Source organism: Myodes glareolus, chromosome 24 (genome assembly GCF_982192425.1).
Source record: "Myodes glareolus chromosome 24, mMyoGla1.1, whole genome shotgun sequence".
Taxonomy (NCBI): domain Eukaryota; kingdom Metazoa; phylum Chordata; class Mammalia; order Rodentia; family Cricetidae; genus Myodes; species Myodes glareolus.
The window spans coordinates 44,844,621-44,851,282 of record NC_142049.1 but is presented as its reverse complement, the minus strand read 5'-3'; the positions used below and the strand labels follow the sequence as shown (position 1 = coordinate 44,851,282).

General features: G+C 42.4%; 1 pseudogene; it reads left to right on the top strand.

Moving 5' to 3' along the window:
• Positions 1-3,271: 3,271 nt before the first annotated feature.
• LOC125405950 (mas-related G protein-coupled receptor member B2-like) lies at positions 3,272-6,233 on the top strand (annotated as a pseudogene).
• The last annotated feature ends 429 nt before the right edge of the window (positions 6,234-6,662 follow it).

Genomic DNA, 6,662 nt, shown 5'->3' with positions numbered 1-6,662 from the left:
TATGTGTGTTTAAAACAAGAAAGCTACCCACTGCTGTGTTATGGCAGGATGGACCGTTACTGTGGATCCATCCGCATGCTTCTCCTAACAAAAGTGTTGATTGGTATCCTGCTGCTATAGCTCAAATTGCCCTTAAAGGCCTTAAAATGTCTGTTAGTCATTTTGGTAAGCATCCAGCGGTTATGATAGTTCCCTATACCTCCTTTCAGATACAAACTTTGGCCGCCACCTCTGACGATTGGGCAATTTTGGTTACCACCTTTTCAGGAAAAATTGATAATCATTATCCCAAACACCCTCTGCTGCAGTTTGCTGCATGTCATCCCATTGTGTTTCCCCGAGTTACGTCTTCTGCCCCGCTAAAAGACGGGGTGATGGTGTATACAGATGACTCCAAAAATGGTGTGGGAGCCTATGTTGTGGATTCTAAAATATATACAAAGAACTTTTCTGCCACCTCACCCCAGGTGGTGGAATGTATGGTGGTTTTAGAGATTCTTCAAAAATTTCATTGTCCTCTTAATATTGTTTCTGATTCTGCCTATGTGGTTAATGCTGTTAAATTATTAGAGACCGCTGGAATTATAAAACCTACTAGTACAGTGCCAGCTCTTTTCCAGAGGATATAGGACCGTTTACTAAATAGGAGAGCTCCATTTTTTATCACACACATAAGAGCACATTCGGGGCTCCCGGGCCCCATGAGTTTAGGTAATGATCTGGCTGATCGTGCTACGCAGCTTGCTGCGGTAGCTCTTGCCTCCCCGTTACAGACCGCTAAAACCTTTCATGATAATTTTCATGTTACAGCTGAAACCCTGCGTAAATGTTTTTCTCTTACCAGAAAGGAGGCTCATGATATTGTGACCCAATGTCACAATTGTTGCCAGTTTCTCCCTGTCAGACACACTGGCGTAAACCCCAGAGGGATTGCGCCTTTGCAAATATGGCAGATGGATGTGACTCATATCACTGCCTTTGGAAAACTTCAGTATGTGCATGTGTCAATTGACACATGCTCTGGCGTTATTCATGCCACACCACTTACAGGAGAAAAAACCTCTTATGTCATTCAACATTGTCTTGAGGCATGGAGTGCTTGGGGCAAGCCCACATCTTTAAAGACGGATAATGGGCCTGCCTATACTTCTCAAAAGTTTAAACAATTTTGTGCACAGATGCAAGTCACACACATTACAGGCCTGCCTTATAACCCCCAGGGGCAAGGTATTTTAGAGCGAGCACATCGCACACTCAAATCTTATCTACTTAAACAAAAAGGGGGAATATTGAAGGAATTACCCCCGACACCAAGAGTAGCCATTGCCATGGCTCTGTTCACTATAAATTTTTTAAATCTGGATGATAATGGCCAGAATGCTGCAACACGACATAGTTCGGATCCGCAGCAGCCCAAGGATTTGGTTATATGGAAAGATGTGTTTTCTAATGAATGGAAAGGCCCGGATCCCATCCTATTGAGATCCAGGGGAGCTGTTTGTGTGTTCCCACAGGACCAGGAAAATCCATTCTGGGTGCCAGAAAGACTGACCCGAACGGTGAGGGGTGACCCACAACACGCGGACTCGCCTGAAGATTTGGCTTCTGTTCCTCCTACCATTTTGCGGATGGATGAAAACGGTTACGAAGGAGCAGCGATGGGGGATACTCTCAGCCTTCCTGAAGCCAACACCAGTCAGCCATAGAGTGGCAGTGTTTCCTCGTTTTTTTTTTTTATTTTACAACCAATAAGACTCTGGGGCTCCCCTACCTTCTATTTATAAGCTTATTGGGTGGGGGTGGGAATGTTTGGAACAGCCCTATGCTGTGGATCAGTGTTTCTCCTCTGGATGGTCTGCTGACTCAAATCCCAAAGTCGTAGGGACAAAGTGTGGTTATTGCACAAGCGCTGGCTGCCCTGGAACAGGGAACCTCTGCTGATGTGTGGTTATCTATGCTGAAGCAGTAAGGTTTATGCCAACCAGCTCCTGCACCCCTAGGACACCTCTGTCCATTGCACAGGGTGGAGTACTTGGCTTAGCTAGCCCTGAAGGTTGTCGAGCTAAAGAGCATCGCACAGAGAATGGCCCTCTCTGAGAGATATGTCGCCCTGCATAAGGGTTTCCTGCCGTATATTCCCTTTCCCAGAAAGATGGCAGAGGGCAGGCCGGATAAGTTCCAGGTGTCATGAACCTAGGGGCAGATTCCATGCAAGCCCAGTATAATGTTTTCCACTTTGGGAAGTGCGACCTCTATCTCTGCCTTCTGAGGGAGTTGCCTTTCTGCAAAGAAGTAAAAAAAAGGGGGAGATGTAGAGGACTGCAACCACATTCGCCATTGCAAGATGGCGCTGACATCCGGTTCCCCCGCCCGGTGAACAGGATAACGTGCATGTGTTGGTAAATTTCCAACGCTGTAGTCCCTGCCTCTCCCGAGGCATCATCTGGGATGATGGGTAGCTGACCAATCTGAGAGTGACACGTCCAAGGCGGGGACTGTTTCCTATATAAGGGCTGGGTTCACCTCGCTCTGGGTCTCCACCATGTTGGCTTATGCTCTCGCTCTCAAGATGCATTAAAAAGCTGTTCTGCAGAAGGATCCTACGTGCCCCGCGTCGTTCTTGCTGGCGAGACAGTAGTGCGGGACATATCCCCTAAGCTTTTGCTATTAAAAATCATACAAAATTTCCAAATTTCTACCCTGAGGAACAAGCACCAATCATTTGAAGCATAGGGGAGGAAAGAGTTCAAACAAATTCAAATCAGGTTACTGTCACCACACCCACCAAATTGATGCCCTTGACCATTTCCTATGACATTAAGTTTCACATTACTAATAAATATCTAAAGTGTTTGTAGCATTAAGAACAAAAGTATAAATCATAGAAAATGATCTGTGAGCATGTATGTTATAAAAACATAAGTAAAGAACAAATTTCCTAAATGAGAGAGAAGAATGAGTTCCATGTGTGGAATTCTGCATTTCCTCAGGACTGTATATAGATCCATTTCATATGGATACATCAACAAGCAAAATAAGTTTGTACTCAGAGATACTAATAATAAAAGTAATTAGATCATGGGATTAGGATGTGGTAACATCTGAACAACTGAATTCAGAGTCTGTTCAATTGTGTATGTTTTTATATAATTTGAAGGAGAGCTATACAGATGGATATACTGTATGTGTAACTTCATTGTGACCACAAGGTATTGAGTGTCATAATAATACATTTATTCTTTAATCACAAAATTCTAGAAGATAACTAACAATGCTTGATGTTGCTACTTATGATGGAAATTCACCATCAAAGAAAATCAGGTGCTTAGAGATGTGTAACAAATATTAATGGAAGAAGTTGATGTGTGAGTAAAACAAAGCAAACACCAATAAACATTTTAATGAGGACCTGGATTTAAAGCTTTCTGATCTGTCATTTACTCCAGCACATGTATAGGAACTCACATGTCATATCAGAGTTTTTACAAGGCTCAATTGGAAAGTTTCTATGGTTACACTTAGTCACAAACACTTCTTCAAAGCCCCCACACCAAATCTCCTCCAAGCTGTCATAATAAGTGAACAATTGCCTACCACTGGCTGGGCAGGACACAGTTAAGCCATATGCAAAGCACAGCGTTCTTCCCATGACCTCCAAAGGACATCTACCTCGTGTATGCTCAGTGAAACAGCATTTTAAAAAATCTGAATAGGAACTTATGGTGCCTGTGATTTGAAGAATATAAAGGTAAATCACTGAAGAAAGGACTTAGACTCTGAGAATTTACAAAGTAAAGGTTAATGAATTTTATGTAGTGGTATAAAAATGTACAAATGCTAAACTCTGTAAATTATGAGATGAATGGGCCAACACACTTCATCCCATTGACAATGTAAAACAAAAATAACATTTCTATTTGGAGATGTTAGTAATGAAAGTGTGACGATGGGTGTGCGTTGGAACTGAGGACACCTGTAGAACTTTCAAGGGAAATGTCAGCTTGACTGTCATTTGGAAGACAAAACACACTTAGTGCAGCACTGCTGTGGAAGAGCAATATCAATATCAATAGTGACACCACATTCATCATGCAGAGCCCTTCAAGACTGTGTGGTATGTTTGTCTTTCAGTAATATAGTAACACACCCTATGCTGACACTGCTCATTGGTTTTATGATGGGGATTATCCCTTAGTGGAGAGAAGAATGTTTACTTACTTGAAGATGGATCATTTAGTAAGGAATGGTGGTGGCTTTTATGTGAGGCATAATATAGTTAGGCTTCAGTTATATAGTAACACACCTCAGTTATATAGTAACACACCTCAAGCTTATACTGCTCATTGGTGCTTTGATGGAGATTGTTCCTTAATGGAAATAACAGCAATTACTTATAGGGAGTTGGACCATTCAGGATGCAGTGGGAGAGGCTGATACGTGAGACATGATCTGTTTATACTTCAGTTACACAGCCACACTCCACAAGCTGACACTGCTCAATGTTGCTACCTATGATGGAAGTTGGTCCTTGAAGGAAGAATGAGCAATTGTTTGGAGAGTGGTAGACCTAAAAGGATGTGATGGGAGAGGCTGATATATGAGTGTAATTGGGGCAGATGCCAAAAAGCATCTTAGTGGACATCTGCACTTGAAGGTACCGGGTATGCAATTTGCTACCAGTGTACATACTGGAAGTCATAAGGTCTGTTCAATGTTTTTATATGCCTCCTCTGCATCAGAAGCATCTACTCAGTTCCTGAAGACAAATCCCAGCTCCAAAATGTTGTTCCTAATGAGCATAGGCTAAAGTGTGAGAGTGATTTCTCAAATACAGAAAGGTAGAAGAGTATCTTGCCAAGAAAGTTATTGTCTGCTGATTGGCAGCGTCACCAAGTCACACCAAAGAGCTGCATCATTGTTGGTCCTCAGAGCTACAGGAGCAGAGGCAGATTTCAGTGAAGGACTCTCTGTCACATCTTATTAACATTTGCCTAGAGGTCAGTGTCTTTTCATACGGGTCTTAGCAAGATTTGCCATTTCCTTCATTACTCTTTTTCATGATTTCCATATTTTCCATTTGACAGCCTCTCCCTGCCAGGACTGAGAGCAGCCAATGGTCAAGTTACTGTACACAGAAGAACCAGTTTTAGGACAGAAAGATATTTGGGTTCACTGTTGTGTTTCTTCCTCACATGGTTCGAGAAACTGAGTGTCTTTATCCTACCACTGACTACTCTTAGATCAGTACAGAGCACGGGTTATAGATAGCCCCCCCAAAAAAAACTGGATTTAAATTAAGGCTTCAAAGATATTGGATTTGATAAATTACTTAATCTCTACATACTATTTCTACTCCTTATGAATCAACTCATTCATTACCACAGAGTAATGTAGTCCTGGGATATCAGAGAGTACACAGCATGTGCTAATGTTTTTTTTTTAATTTTTGTTGCAGGAGCACTACTGGGGATTTCCTAAGCAAGGATTCCAAAATCTCAACCAGGGAAGCTACCATCACAGCACCAAATGGAAGCATCTACACTGATTCTTCACATTGTGAAATCATGCTCCAAGCTACAATGTGTCTTTCCCTCTTTGTTCTGGTTGGAATTGCAAGAAATGCCATAGTGTTGTGGCTTCTGGGCTTGCACATGCAGCAGGAATGCCTTCTCTGTCTACCACCTCACCTTGTCTGTGACTGACTTTCTCTTCTTAAGCTTTCAGTTTGTATATTTCCTTCATCTTTTCCTTTACATGTTCTACTCCATTTTCATCTATAGCCCTTATTGTTTTTAATGTTTTGTCACGATTTGATTGTCTCTTTGGCCTGAGCTTTCTCACTGCCATTAGTGCTGAACACTGCCTGTCTGTTTTGTAGCCCATCTGGTATCACTGTCAACGTCCCAACGCACACATCAGCTGTCACATGTGCCTTGCTTTGGGCTCTGTCCCTGCCCTTGAGTCTCCTGCATGAGGAGGCATATGACTTTCTGTTCAATAGTTTTGACTCTTTTCAATGTCAGACATTAAATTACATTACAGCTTCCTGGTCAATTGTTTTATTTGTGGTTCTCTGTGTGTCCAGCCTCACCCTGCTGGTGAGGATCATCTGTGGCTCACAGCGGATCCCTGTGACCAGGCTGTGTGTGATCATTGTACTCACAGTGCTGCTCTGCCTGAACTTTGGTCTCGGCTTTGGGATCATATTTTTCCTCTACCTGTGGTTTGGGTGAAACCGCAAAAACAATTTCACACCAGTTAAGAATTATGGATAATAAAAGGGGTTATTTATTTAAGGGGAAAAACTTACAGATCACCATCCCAAACAACAGACCTCTTGTAGTAAACAGTAAACAGAGTCTAGCCACCAGAATGGGAGCCACAAGTGAGAAGAGAGAGTGTCTGGTTCCTGATACTTTTTAAAAGAATAAGAGACCACGCCCCAGTGGGCTGGTATCTTGCTACGGACCAGCTCAAGGGAGCCACTCAGACTGTAAGGGAATCAGGGCAAAGGCACAGGAGAAATCAGGATACGGTGAGGAAATTGACAGACAGTCATTCTCAATGTGACATACTGCTGCCAGTTTATTCTTTCAGTGTGAGGTTTTTATATCTTAATCAAACAGAGAACTTGGTAAAGGCATACATCATCAGATTATAAA